This window comes from Octodon degus, unplaced genomic scaffold (assembly GCF_000260255.1).
Source record: "Octodon degus isolate 3935 unplaced genomic scaffold, OctDeg1.0 scaffold00257, whole genome shotgun sequence".
In the NCBI taxonomy this organism is placed as follows: Eukaryota; Metazoa; Chordata; class Mammalia; order Rodentia; family Octodontidae; genus Octodon; species Octodon degus.
Genome location: NW_004524833.1, coordinates 673,631 through 690,132, shown reverse-complemented (window position 1 = coordinate 690,132; position 16,502 = coordinate 673,631).

Here is a 16,502-nt window from a genome sequence, read left to right as displayed (position 1 = left end):
TATATGTGTGCCTATGTTGAGAGCAGCATAACTTGTGATAGCCAGATCATGGAATCAACCAAGATGCCCATCACCTGAGGAATGGTTGAGAAAGATGTGGTATTTTTACACAATGGAGCATTATTCAGCTATTAAGAATAATAAACTGCAAGCCTTTACATTGAAGTGTATGCCACTTGAACATATACTCATAAGTTAAATAAATCAGATACACATGTGTAAATATCATATAATCTCCCTAGTATAAGAACTCCAAAGAAGAAATACAAATAGAAAAATATAATACAAGTAAAAGGAAAGCAGGATCTCAAGGACTAAGTATTCAAGAGAGGGAAAGGAGAAGAGCTAGGAAACATGACAAGGTCAAGCCATACAGTTATATATAAAAGAAGAGCAAGGCAATGATCCTGAGAATATTCAGAAGATTCTTTAATCTAGCAATTAATTGGAAAGATTCTCACCCTGACTAACTATACATATTGATACCTGTGAACTAAGCTACTGCACTGCAGATGGCAATTTGTAATAGTAGTTTCATGTTTGGAGGGCTTGTCATTCTGGTATTCTGAATATGGGCGGCTTGTCATGACATGCCCATTACTGCTCAGATGTCTCTCGGGTATGTGGATGTTCAAGAAGAAGGGGGTGGTGAATGAAAGCAAGAGACAGGAAAAGCAATATTGTGGGACTTTCCTGCTTCAAGGTTGTATATGATGAGATTTTTGTACTTATGTGCAAACATGAGAACTACAGAATTCTTTATCCTATTTTTAAAATGTAATCTAATTTTTAAATGTTTTTTATCATATTATGTAGGGACTTAAAGTTCAACATATCAATAATTGATGAAATATACATGTTCCTTATTATGCCTAAGATATTTGAAATGCAGTGAGATAGTGACGTTAAGCTTCATAGCCTAAATCGTTTGATAATAACAATAAACTTGTCTTCTGGATGGTTAACAACCTAAGTTTGCAGACCAAAATTAGAGAAAAAGGACGGCTACAAGGAAAGCCAACATTTTGGCCCTAACCTTCTAAGGTCAATTAAGAGTCAGGACATATGAGAACTTGTACTGTAACATCATGTACCTCGGTAGTGTCCCAAATTTTCTGATCAAGAAGATTATGGGGCCAAATAGGAAAGTGATTGATGATGTAAAGTGTGCCTAAGGAGAGTCACATGGGGAGAAAACACTCTCTCAGGCTTTCACAGAGAGCACATTGGCCAAGCAATGGCCATGACTCATCCAAATTGCTGCACTGACAAAGTTTCTACACTCTGAGGTACACGATTGCAGGGTAAATCCTGAGGGAATTTCACTGACCTTCTCAGACCAAATAGCTACCACTCTTGTTGCACAGGTCCTACTTTACCTTGGTCTTAACCATCCAGTAGAAAAGTATGAAGATGAAATATAGGAAGTGAAGCCATGTTGTTATGTTGAGCTCTGGGGGACTCAGGTCAATAATTTCTGACATTTCCAGTTAAACAGAGGACCCAATGCTATTATGGGCTGCTGGACTCTTTTAGAATATTTTGCTGAGTTTACACACGTTTAATATTCAATAAAGAAACTTAGAAAAATTGGGGTATACCGATGAATGTCCATTTTGTATCTGTGTATTCAAAGTGGTTAGCATAAATATATAATTGCATTCTCTTAATGAATAGAATGATTTGTTCTAATGGTGTTTGTAAATAGGATCTCAAGTCCACATTTTATACAGCAATTAATCACTAAGAAGAATATATGTAGTGTGTTATTTGGTGAAATTGTACTTCTGATTTGATTTGAAACTGTCTCATTGCTATCTGTTTATCAATAAAATTTTGAAAAAAAATATTTTTGAAAACTGCATTGTACTTAATTTCAATGATAGAGAAGTAATAGGATGTAAAACTTGTATATTAACATTATCATTCTGAGTAGGAAATTGTTTACAGCAATTAAATCTTCAGATTAATGAAAATATATCTCTCTATAAGAGGCTTCATTCTTTTAATTACTTTAATGAACTTTTCTGCAATAAATAATATTTGTCTTCTCAAAAAAAAAGAAAGTTAAAAAGGAAACTTATGTATGATCCAGCAATCTCCGTGATAAATATTTATCCAAAAGAAATGAAAGTGATATACTTAAGAGATACTACTCCTCATGTTCACCGCAACACTATTCACAATATCATTTTTTGGGAATAATCTAAATGCTAATTAATAAATAAATGCATAAGGGAAATGTACTGTACACACATTGTGTTGTTAGCTTTCTGTCTCTATAATAAATACATGATATATCATATAAAGACAATATAATTATTTTAAATTATTATTGTAGAGGATGCACTCCATTAGTTTATCCCATTGATTTGAGCCTATATGAGGATATATATAATGGCAAAAGTATTTCACAGAACACACATTTACCTCATGGCCCGAATATATAAAAAATAATATGAATGGGCTTGGGTCCCACTATCTCCTTAATCATCTCTCCCTGATGACTCAAAACCTCTTAAGTGTTCCACTTCTTCCCAATAGAGCTAATATGGGGACCAGCCCTTTTACATATGTGGCTACAGGGACATTCCATATCTAACCTACAGCAACACAGTAACATAGCTGAACAATGGGGGAGACAACTCAATGGTCTCAGCACCTGCCTGGCAAGTGCAAGGACCCAGGTTCGATGCCTAGCACCACATACCAAGTCAGCACTGGAATCACAGGTGCACCAAGCAAGTAAGGAAACCAGGCATGATAGCGCATGCCTAATCACAGCACTGGGGAGGCTGAGAGAGGGAGATCAGTATGAGTCTGAGCTCTATAGTGATAATCTGTACCAAATAAATAAATGAATACATAAATAGTTTTTTAAAAGTAAATTATTCAACATGAAATAATATTAATCAAGCTTGATGATGTTATGTAAAATAAAATAAACCAGTCATAGAAGGGTATAAATGATTCCACTGATCAGCAGTATCCAAACTAGTCAAATTTATATAAGCAGGGAGTAGGAGTATTTGACAAAAGGTTGGGAATAGGAAAAGGAGCAGGTATTAACCAACAAGTGAAAAGTTTCTTTCTGTTCAATGGACAGAGTTCAGTCCAGTGGACCGACTTTCACCTTACTGATGGAGTTGGGCCGGTGGATGGAGTTGGGCCCATTGGACTGAGTTTGGTGAAGCAGTTCTAGGAGCAGAGGCTGAGACCTGCAGCTTGATCCAGTGAGCAGAGGCAAACTGTTATGTCCAGCATGGTCCGATCTGAGACCCAGACCTAGAGGAAAACCCTCCCAGCACAAAAGTGTCAGGCAGAAACTTAGGTGAACTAATCTGCCTGGATGGCTCCAGGAATGTGAATGGAAGCTGCCCAGGCAGAACCCAGGGGAACTAACTTACATACAAATTTCCAATTTATGATCTGCTTTGCTATATAGCTATAATGTTTGCTCCTGTGACATAAAGTACAAAACTACTGTTACCAATGTGTGTCAATTTCTAAATTTCACTTGCTGTTATTAATTCTGCCAATTGTACTGCTGTAACTAGAATATCACATCTGCCTTAACCATATATTCTCCCTTGAATAATAAATCAGGAGGCTCTTGGGTAACAAATTCACCAAAGAACCATACAGAAGGATGAAACAGTGCCAAACAGACCAATATCCCACTATCAATAGAGAAGGCAAAATATTGGGACACAACAAAACAAGAATCTCTGACACAGGACTGATATGTAAAGAACAAACTTGAAAGAGACAGGCTATCACTACAGTGATACAGCTACATACAATCAAACTTTCACATAATTGTATCATAGAAATAAAAAAGAGAGATCTCTCTGAAATAGAAAATGACAAACGAAGACACAAACTGCAATCTCAGACTCAGAGCCCAGAACAGATATACAGGAGATACTAACATAGAAAAAAATAGGTAGTCACACATGAAATCTCTGAAATAATAGCAACTGAAGTAAAAAAAAAAATTAGAAAATGGTATAGAGGAAATAAGATCAGGATTAATGTCCCAGATACAAAAAGAAATGATAACTGTAATGAAATAATTACTAAGCATGTTTAAAGAAGACTGTAATAAAAACTAGAGAATAGAAAAATGATGGAAACATTGAATGATCAATATAGGAAAGAAGGAGAATACATGAAGCAGATTCAAAGAGCTATACAAGACATTAAAACTCCATTTTAAAGACATTAAATTCAAAGAGATACAAGACATTAAAACTCCATTCAAACTTCACTTGAATGAAAATGAAGATAGACTTTCACACCTTGAAGACATCATTGCAGCTAGTGACCAGCGAAGGAAAAAATCTCTTAAAAACAAGAAGGATTCAGGAAAAAATAATTCAACAGTTGCAAGATGATAGAAAGATGAGCAGCATGAAACTAAGAGGGAACAATGAGAAAGAAGGAACAAACAAAATGATATAAAAAGAATATCAATAGAAGCAATAGCACAAAACTTCCCAAATATGGAGAAACAATCTGACACTCAGTAACTGAGGCATATAGAACTCTAAATAATATCAAGTTAATAAAATCTACACCAAAACATATAATAATGAAGATACCAGAAATTCATCACAAAAGTAACACACTAAAACCCAACAGAGAAAAGAAACAGATCACATTTAAAGGAACACCAATCAGAATAACAACAGAATTTTCAACACAAAACATTAAATCAAGAACAGCGTGGTGTGAAGAATTTCAAGTCCTACAAGAAAGCAAATTTCAACTGAGACTGACATATCCTGAAAAACTCTCTTTCAGAAAGGATAAAAGACAGGAAAAAAGGCAGGGGGAAAGCACACAAGTATATATGCAGAATGCCTAATTTTCCAGCAGTATTTTTGAAAATGGTAGGTGACGTGTAGAATTTTCAACTTGACTAACTGAATGCTGATATCTGCAATCTAAGCAACTACACTGAGTACAGCAATGTGTAATACAAAATCATGCTTGAATATTTGTCATCTTGGTCTTTTAAATATGTATAATTTCTTTTTTAAATTCATTTTATTGAGAAAAATAGCAATGAGACAGTTTCAAAACAGGTTAATGGGACAGTTGCAATAATTAATACATTGTATATTATCTTCATAATAGTTATTCATAGTTCAAAACACAGACATGATGTCTTGTTTAAACACTATCCATATAAAACTTTATTCTCACTGAACTGAGAGAAAGTAGCTATATATATATATATATATATATATATCCTAAACAATTTGTACATATAAATATTTTTAAAGATAAAATGATCCTTCATTTATATCCTTTTTTGTTTAGTTTTTTCAGAGAAGGGTATTCCATTGCCATTGAATATTGTAGGACAGTGAATTCAGGAAAATAATCCAATATACTCCAGTAGACCATAATAGTAGTGGGTTACCAACAGAACTCACAATGTCAGTAGTTGGTGACATGAGCCATTTGCAGCTCAGCATATTAATATGCTTTATTTTTTATACCTCGTGTTTATAATTTTCTGCTTCATGGTTAACACCAAGATAAAGGCAAGACCTACATAACAAAAAAGTAACTTTTGTATCTCTCAAGGTCAGTCAAATCCCCTCAGGCTTTACCTCGAAGCCGTGTACAGCAGTTGTAGATCTTTTGTCAGTATCAGCCTCCTGGATGAGTCATGGCCACTGCGTGAGCAATTCACTTTTTCTCTCTGTGAAAGCCTGAGAGAATGTTTTCTCTCCAGGTGACTCTCATTAGGCACACTCTACATTGTAGATCACTTTCCTCTGTGGCCCTATACTCTCCTTTAATAGAAAATGTGGGACACGACTGAGCTACAGGATGTCACAGTACAGGTTCTCTTATGTCCTGAGTCCTCACTGATCTTGAAGGGCTAGGGCCAAAATGTTGGCTATCCTTGTAGCCCTTCTTTTTCCCTAACTTTTTGGTCCAAAAAATTTAAGGTGTTAACCCTCCAGAAGAGAAGCTTAATGATAATATTACCCTACAACATAGGAAGTTGTGCTTAACATCACTATCTATCTAAATATCAAACGTCTTTAGAAGTAACATGGAATATTTTCCAACACTGTTGATATGTTAGACTTTAAATCCCAATTAAATGTGAAAAAATAAAAAATAAAGAATTACACATTTTTACACAGAAATTTAGCAATCTAACTATATACAAGATTGTAGCAAGACAATCCTAAGACATTTTTTTCTTGTTGCTTGCTTTATTACACTTTTTTAAAATAAACATTTCCTTGAAAGAGAGTATTGCAGTAATTACTATGACATTAGAAGAAGTATGCATTTAGAAGTCCAGAATGACAGGCTTTCTAAGCATGGCCCTAGTATTACACATTGCTAACCTCGGTGCAGTTGCTTACTTCACATTTATTAGCATATATAGTTAGTCACGGTGAGAGTCCTACCAAGTAACTGCTAGGTTCAAAAACCTGAGGGAGATTTTCAGCATCATTTCCATAACCATCTTGTGTATATAAATGTATGGTTTTGGCTCTGCCATATTTCCAAGCTTTTCTTCTTGCCCTCTCTTCGTTCTTTTATCCTTAAGTTCTCACTTTCATTTCATTGAGTTATACCTTTAAATTTTTATTTCTTCTTCTGAGTTCTTACAATGGGGAGACTATACAATATTTACACATGTGGATCTGATTTATTGCACTTATGAGTATATCTTCAAGTTGCATCCATTTGTATACGAAGGCTATGACTTGATCATTATATATAGCTAAGTAATACTCCATTGTACAAAAACACCAAATCTTTTCCATCCATTCCAAGATTTGGCTATCACAAATTATTCTGCCATAAACATAGATGCAAATATACCATTGTTATATGATGTTTTTAGTTCCTCTGGGAAAATTCTGAGTACAAGGACAGCTGGATTGCATGGAATTTCCATTCCTAGATTTTAAGGAGTCTCTATATAGATTGCTATAATGGTTGCAGTCAAGATTCCCACCAACAGTGGAAAAGGGTTCCTTTTTCCCTCCAACATTTGTTACTGGTTGATTTCTTTATGATAGCCATTCTTACTGGGGTGAGATGGTATCTCAGTGTTCCTTTAAATTGCATTTCATGAATGGTTAGAGATGTGGAGCATTTTTGCATGTATTAATTATCTGCCAGAATTTTTTCCTCAGAGAGTGTTTATTCATTTTAGATGCCCATTTCTGGATGGGGTCTCCAAATTTTGGGGCCCTAATGATTTTGAATTCTTTATAAATTCTAGAGAGCACACATTTGTCTGACTGCTTATAAGTTAAGATTTTTTCCAATTTTATGTGTTGTCTTTTCACTCTGTTGGTAATTTCTTTTGACTTGCAACAACTTCTCAATAAGATCAGGTCCAATTTGTTAATATTTTCAAGTATTACCCATGCAGTTTCATTTTTGTTCATGAACTCTTTGCCCACCACTAAGTCTTCAAGAGTTCCTCCTACTTTCTCTTCCAGGAGATTTAGTGTTTCTGTTTTAATGTTTATATATTTAATCTATTTGATTTTAATTTACTGCATGGTGATAGACCTAGGTCAAGTTTTAGTTTTCAGCAAGTAGAAAACAAGTTTTTCCAGCACCAATTGTTAAAAAGACTATCTTTCTTCCAGAAAACATGTTTGGCCCCTTTGTTGAAAATAAGGTGGCAGAGTGTGTTTGTAGTTCCTTGTGCATCTTCTAATCCATTCCATTGATCCTCAGGTCTATTTTTTTTTCCAATACCATGGTGAATTTATCAGAGTAGCTTTGTAGTATAATTTCAAGTCAGGAATTGTAATGCCTCCTGCCTTGTCTTTGTTGGCCAGGATTGCCTTTGCTATTTTAGGTGTTTGCTGGTTCCAAATAAATTTCAGGCATGATTTCTCTAGGTCTTTGAGGTAGGTTGTTGGTATTTTGATTGGGATTGCATTAAATCTGTATAGTAATTTTGTGAATATGGCCATCTTCACAATGTTGGTTCTTCCTATCCAGGAGCAGGGAATATCTTTCAATTTTCTGAAATCCTCTAAGATCTCTTTTTTTTCCGAGAATGGTAAATTTTATTTAACAGAAATTTTACTCCTTTAGTTAGATTCATTCTTAAGTATTTCTTTTTTCACTGTGGTATTCTAAAAAGTACTATTTCTCTAAATTCGCTCTCAGTTTGTTTTTTCTCTGTGTAGAAGAATACTATTGACTTTTGGGTATTGACCTTGTATCCTGCTATGCTACTGAATTTGTGTATTAATCTTAATAGCATCTTGGTGGAGCTTTTTGGCTTTCCCAGTTAGAGTATAATGTCATCTGCAAATAATGATAGTTTAACTTCTTCTTTACCTATTCTTATTCCTTTTCTTTTTCTCTCTTGTATAATGGCTCTAGTTAATGATTCCAGAACTATATTGAATAGGAGTGGTGATAAAGGACATCTTTGCCTGGTACCTGATATGAGAGTGAAAGATTTCAGTTTTTCTCATTTAGAATTATGTTAGCTGTTGAATTGTCATAGGTAGCTTTTATCAGATTGATATAGGGAACATCTATTCCAATTTTCTGTAGGAGTTTTAAATGAATGAATGAGTTGGAATTTGTCAAAAGCCTTTTCTGCATCAATTGAGATGATCATGTGGTTTTTGGATTTTCCTCTATTGTTAAGTAGCTATATATGATATTCTGAATTTCCAGTGAGTCTCTGATAAATTCACCCTTTTCATTCTTTCTTTCTTGTATTTGCATTTTTTCCTTCCTCTTTTTGATGAGGTTAGCTATCAATTTTGATGAGGTTAGTTATCAATTTTATTTAATCTTTCATAGAACCAGGTTTTGATTTCATTATTTCTTTGTATTGCTTTCTTCATCTCGATTGAATTAATTTCTGCTTTAATCTTTATGATTTTTTCCCATCTGTGGGATTTGGGTAACTATTCTCTTCTTTTTCTACATGTTTGAGGTGCAGCATTAAGGTATTTATTTGTTCCCTTTCTGTTTCCCTAATGTGTGAGTTCACAGCTATAAATTTCCCTCTAAGAACTGCTTTCATTGTATCCCATAAATTCCAACAAGTTGTGCTTGAATTTTCATTGAATTGTAGATATTATTTAATTTCTTATTTAATTTCAACTGTGACCCATTGATTGATTAAGAGGGTATTATTTGCTGTAAGGGCTCAAGTCAACAATTTCTGACATTTCCAGTCCTATGGAAAACCCACTACTGTTGTGGACTACTGGACTGTATTGGATTATTTTGCTGAATTCATGCACGTGCAATATTTAAATGGCAATGGAATACCCATCTCTGACAAAACTAAACAAAAGTGGGATACAAAGGAAAGACCATTTTGTATCTGTATATACAAAATAGGATAGATATACATCTACTTTCTCTTAATTCAATGAGAATAAAGATTTGTACTAATAGTGTTTGGACAGGATATCTATGTTTGCATCTTGTACTATGAATGACCACTACAAGGACAACAATATGTAATATATTAATTATTGAAACTCTCTTATTTGGTTTTGAAACTGTCTCATTACTATTTGTTTCTGAATAAAATTAATGAAAAATAAGAAAGGGGGTATTGTTTAATCTCCATGTACTTATGGGCATTTTTCTTGTTGTTTTGTCATTGATTTCTATCTTCATTGCTCTGTGGTAAGATAATATGCATGTGGTAATTTCTGTTTTCTTGCACATACTTAAGCATGACCTATGGACTAGTATGTGGTCTATTTTAGACAATGACCCATGTCCAGCTGAAAAAAAATGTGAATTTAGCTGTGGTTGGTTGGAAAACTGTATATTTCCACTAGCCCATTTCTTCAAACTTCTGGTTTTGTTCTGCTACTTCCTTGCTAACTTTTTATCTTCTTGACCTATCTTTGTGGGGTAAGAGGCTATTAAGGACTCCTGTTAAGATTGCAGTACTGGATATTAAATTTTTCATGTCAATTAAGATTTGTCTTATGTCGTTCAATGCTACCACGTCTGGTGCATACATATTTATGAATGTTACCTCTTCTTTCATTTTTCAACTGAACAGTATGTAGTGGCCTTCTTTATTTCATTTGATCCTTTTTGGTTTGAAGTTAAGACGGTCTGAGAACAGGTTTGCTACTGCTGCCTTTTTCTGAGGTGCTAGGGCATATAATATTGTTTTCCACGACTTTCAGCCTATGAATTTTTTTATGAGTTAAATGTGTTTCTTGTGTACAGCATGTTGTATTATTTTGCTCCCTGATCTACTGTGCCAGTCTCTTTCTGTTAATTGGTGAATTGATTTCATTTACATTGATGGCTACAACTGAGATGTATTGACATGACTAACATTATTTAACTGACGGTGTTTACCCTCTTTCTTTCCTGTGTTTTCCTTATTTTGTGGATTCTTTACATTCTCATTCTCAGATTTCTGGTCAATTTGACCCCACTCTAGAAAATATTTTAGTGGTCTATGTGGAGTTGGCTTTGTCATCGTCAAATTCTTTTGTTATTCTTTGTCATGGAAACATTTTACTTCTCCATCAAACTTGAAAGAGAGTTTTGCAGGGTATAGTAATCTGGGCTGGAATTGGTTTTCATAGAGGACTTGTAATACTCTGTTCCATGCTCTTCTTTTTCTTTCTTTCTTTTTTTTTTTTTCCCATGCTCTTCTTGACTTCATGGTTTGTGAAGAGAAGTCTGTCATTATTCTGATGGCTTCTCCTTTCAATGTGATTGGTTTGTTTGTTTGTTTGTTTGTTTTTTCTCTAGTGGCTTTTAGTACATTGTTCTTATGCTGGATTTCTAGTATTTTGACTATTATATGCCTCAGTGTATTTTTAGTTGGGTTGATGTTATTTGGAGTTTTATACACTTCAATTACCTGAATGTCCCATTGTTTCCAAATATTTGGCAAATTTTCTGCTGTTACTTCCATTTACATTCTTTTTATATCATTTGTATTGAATCTTTCTTTCTCAATGAAGCCTATTAGTCATATGTTGCTCATCTTTGTATTGTCATGTAGATGTTGAATTATTTTTTCATGCATCCTAGTTGCTTTTAAGATATCTTTTCTTACTTTTTCACTAGTTGTGATGGAACCTTGAAAATCTGAAACTCTGTCTTCACTTTCATTCAAACGGTTTTGCCAGCTTGTGATTGAGATTTTTAAGTGTCTGCATTTCACTTTGACTCTACTTCACAAGGTCTATTTTTTTTCCTATATTGCTCATTCAAGGATTCCATCTTTTTTGTATTCTCCTCTGTTTTTTTTTTTTTTTTTTTTTTTTTTGTGGAACCAGGGATTGATCTCAGGCCCTTGCACTTGCCAGGTAAGTGCTTATTGTACTGAGCCATCTCCCTGGCCCCTGTTCTCTTTTTATTTATTTATTTTTTTAATCAGTGTCTTCTTCAGAAGCTGTTACAAATTTTTCTTTACACTTTTCCTTTCTTTTTTTTACTTCCAACATTATTTCTGATTTGATTTCCTCTTTACATTTCTTCAGTTGTTCCTTTACTTCATACGCTATTAATTCAGAGATTTATTTTTATTTCAGAGGTTATTTCTGATCTGATTTCCTCTATACCTTTCTGCCATCATTTCTTTACTTCAATCACTATTGATTCACAGATTTCAGCTGTGTCATTCCCAGTGTCTTCTATGCTAGTGTCTCTTGCATTTGTTCTGGGTGAGCTCAGGGCATAAGATTGCATTTTGGTCCTTTTCTTTGTTATTTTGTATAGCACTGTCCTCTGACCTTTGGTGTAGAGCTTTGGTGCAGTTATAATTTTAGCACCTACCAAAATTCTTACCCAAGAGAGATTATATGGTTAAGAGAGGTATAGTTTTGTATTTATAAAACTACTATTAGTAACACTAATAATGGGTAGTAATATTTAGCAGTTGTCAAACTTTTGTAACTAATAGGTTCATATTTGCGACAGTAAGAGCAATCATTATGTCTCTATAGCTAAGCAGATATTAATTTGGGAATTTGGATTTAAATTAGTTAACTTAAGTACAATCTGATTACCTACACTTGATTTACCTAGGGTCTTCCAGGAAGACTAGTTTACCTCTGTTACCTTTTAATTCCTCTCTCAGTCAAGAGAGAAAGTGGGAGGATGCTCTCAAAGATCTTGGTCTACCAAAGTGTCTCAGCTTACTGGGTCTGGATCCATGAAGTTTGAACTCGTTCTCATGTGCCTGGCTTGGGTCTGGCTGCTGTGCTCAGTTTCTTTCTCCTGCAGCCCATGGAAGTGATCCTGCTATGCCTCTCTGGCAAGATGTTCTCCTCCTGGATTAGCTGGGTGGTTCTGGCCCCTAGCTTCTCTGCAGGGACTTCAGCTGGAAAGTTTCACACCCGGCCTGTATTCCAGGCCTGGGCTGGGTCTGGAGGGTCCTAGAGAGCACAGCAGAATGTCTCACTCACATGCTGGGCCTGGGCTGGGTCTGGAGGGGTCCCAAGAGCCAGGGGGAAGGTCTCACGACCTGGGCTGGGTCTGCAATGGGTATTAGATGTGTACCAATTCTAATGTCAGATCAATTAGTACTATACTCTATTTAAAATAAATTTCAAAAAGAACAGAAAGAAAAAGAAGGACGAGAACAAAAATTTTAGGTTTCTGGAAGACAAGTGGTAATATGCAATCATATGTCGAATCTCATATAACTATATCTATTAATCCGAGCAACAGATTTTATGATAAAAATAAATAATATGTCAACCAGTTAATCAGCTGTTCTTATTTTCAAAATTTGTAACACATGTATTGCTGTATGTTACCCCATTTCTGTCATTGTTTTTTTATTTTTATTCTTGCTTTTGTCTTTTACTTTTCAAAATAAAATAATAAAATTAAGTTTAATTTCAGAAAGATGTCTTCCAAATTTAATGGAGAAGTAAAATACTTCTATGACACAGAACAACTAACACAATTTATGATGACCAATCCAACCCTATAGAGAGTACGAAAAGACGTTCTAGAATGGGATCAAAATGACCACAGTTCCAAGAACAAAAACAGAAAGATCCTACAAAAGAAGGCAAACAATTGTACACAGCAAAAGCAGGAAAGCAACAAGAAGAAAATAACTTGAAAAACATGTCAATACATATTAATTATAACCATCAATGTAAATGGACTCAATCCATCAATTAAAAGAAATAGATTGGCAGAGTGGAACAAGAAACAAAATCCAACAATATGCTGTATAGAAGAAATACATTGAATGTAAAAAGAAATTCATTGGTTGAAAGGTAAAGGATGGAAAACAATACTACAATCTCAGGAGCTCAGAAAAAAAAAACTCATGTAGCTATTGTGTTCACAGACAATCTGAACTTCAAACCAAGAATGACAAATCAAGCTAATATGGTCATACATACTGGTCAGGGGAGAATTTCAAGGGAAAGAAGTAACAGTTGTAAACATATATTCACAAAATATGGTAGCACCCAGCTATATAAGACAAATTTTAAAGCACATGAAAAATCTAATAACTAATATCACATCCATAGCAGGGCACCTTAACATTCTCTTATCTCAAAAAGATGGGTCAAGTAGACAAAAATTTAGCAAACAGATAGCAGAACTGAAACAAACCTTTGAACAAATGGACTTAGTGCACATTTACAGAGTGTTTTATCCCCAAATATCTGAATATGTATTCTTTTCAGCTGCACATGTGATGTTCTCTAAAGTAGACCACATACTAGTTCATATATCATGCTTACATAAATGCAAGAAAACAGAAATCATCCCACAGACATTATTTGACGCCAAAGCAACTAAACTGGAATTAATAACAAAAGAAATTGCAAGAACCCCCATAAGCATGAAAGTTAAGTAATGTCTTCCTAAAAGAACAGTGGGTTATAGATGAAATTAAATAAGAAATTAAAAACAATACCTACAAACCAAAAAAAAAACTCAAACACAACTTAATTTTGTAGCATTCTATGATAGTAGTTCTCAAAGGTAAATATATAGTGCAGAACTGACATATTAGGAAAACAGAATAAAAACAAATAAATACCTAAATGCTGCACCTCAGCCTTCTAGAAAAAGAAGAGCTAACCAAGTCCAAAGCTCAAAGAAGGTAAGATATTATAAAGATTAGAGGAGAAAATAATACAGTTGAGACAAAGACAACAATACAAAGAAATAATGTGTAAAAGAGGTGGCTCTTTGAAAGATTAAATAAAATTGATAAACACCTAGCATACCTTATCAAAATGAAAGAATAAAAAAGCTCTAATGCAAGCAGTAATAAATAAAAAAGGAAAAATTACTACAGACCCTGTGGAAATTCAGATCATCAATAACTATTTAAAAACCTTTACTCTCACAGAATTGAACACATAGAAGAAATGGACAGATTCATAGATATGTACATATTACCACAACTGAATCAAGAAGATATAAACACTCTGAATATGCAATATCAGCCACTGAAATTGAAAATGAAAGAAAAAACTTATCAATAGAGGAAAGCCCAGGTCCTCATATATTCACACCTGAGTTCTACAAGAAATTTAGAGACAATTTAATCCCAATCTTTCTCAAACTCTTCAACAATATTGAAAAGGAGGTAACACTCCCAAAAACAATGCTGGAGGCAAATATTATACTGATACCAAAACCAGAGACTCAACCAAAACAAAAAAAAAAAAGAAAAAGAAAAGGAAAAATTACATGTCAATCTCACTCATGAACATAGATTGCAAAACCCGCAGTACAATAATAGCAAATAGAATGCAGCAAGTCATCATGAAGATTATACACTATGGCCAGGTAGGATTCACATGAGGATTTCAAGACCAGTTCAATATATACAAATCTATAAATGTAATACACTATATCAGAAGAGGCAAAACCAAAAATCACATGATTAACTTAATAGATGTGCAAAAGGTTTTTGACAAAGTTCAACACAGATTGTTGATCAAAGCCCTACAGAAAATTGGAATAGAAGGCCTATGCCTCAATCTGATAAAGGTCATCCAGGAGAAAAAAATTACCAATATCATTTTAAATGGAGAAAAACTAAAAGCTTTTACTCTAAAATCATGTATAAGCCGAATATTCCAACAATCACCACTAGTAATCAATTTAGCCATAGAAACATTAGCCAAAGCAATTAGACAAGAGAGAGAAGTAAAAGGAATTAGAATATTTAAAAATTAAATTAAACTGTCATCATTTGTAGATGATATGATACTGTACATAGAAGGCCCAAAAAATAACATCAAGAAGATCTTAGAATTACTTACCAAATATAATTCCTAGAATTAATAAAAAATTCAGTAGCATAGCAGGATACAAAGTCAATCCTCCCAAAAAATAGCATTCTGCTACACAGATAACAAACTCATTGAGAAAAAAATTATAGAAATAATGCACTTCACAATAGAATTAAAAAAATGAAATATTTGGAATTAATCTAACAAAGGAAGTAAAAGATCTGTACAATGACAATTATAGTTCTCTGAAAAAGAGATTGAAGAGGATTTCAGAAAATGGAAAGATGGGTCAGGGAGATAGTTCAATAGAGTAAGCATTTGCTTAAAAAGTACAAGGTCCTGGAGACAACCGGGCCGCGGTATCCTGAATAGGCCCAGAGCGCAGGCCCAGCGACAGAGTGAGAACACCAGGGCCCTCCGAATCCTGAATAGACCCAGAGCACAGGCCCGGTGAGTGAGTGAGATGACCGAGGGCCTGGTGGGATCCTGAACAGACCCAGAGCGCAGGCCCGGCGAGTGAGTGAGATGACCCAGGCGAGGGATCCTGAACAGGCCCAGAGTGCAGGCCCGGCAAGTGAGTGAGATGACCCAGGCCACAGGATCCTAAACAGACCCAGAGCACAGGCCCAGCACGGAACCCTTCAGCAGAACTCCCTGCAAAGAGGCTAGAAGCAAGACCCACCCCGCTGATTCAGGAGCAGAACATCTTGCCAGAGAGACACAAAGAATTCAACTCTAACAGCTGCAGCACAAAGAAGTGGAGCACAGCAGCCAGATCCAAGCAATATCCACCTGGAGGAATCTGAACTTTGTAGATCCAGACCTGGTGCTAAGGTATTAACTCTATCTAAGCTCTATACCAAAGGTCAGAAGACAGTGGTATACAAAATGACAAAGAGAAGGAACAAAATGCAGTCTCAGGCCTCAAGTCCACCCATTACAAATGCAGAAGACACTAGCACTGAGGAAACTGGAAATCACACACTAGATATCTCTGCAATAATAGCGTTGACAGTAAAGAATCAACTGCAGAAAGGTATAGAAGAAATCAGATCAGAAATGATTTCGAAACTAAAAAATGTAGTGGTAACTATAATCAAAAAAGTACTAAAGAATACACTGATAAAAAAATAGAGGAGAATATAAAAATGATAGAACCCCTGAATAAGCAATTTAGGAAACAAATAGAATCTATGAAACAGGTTCAAAGTGATATACAGGAAATTAAAACCTCAATCACAAGCTGGCAAAACC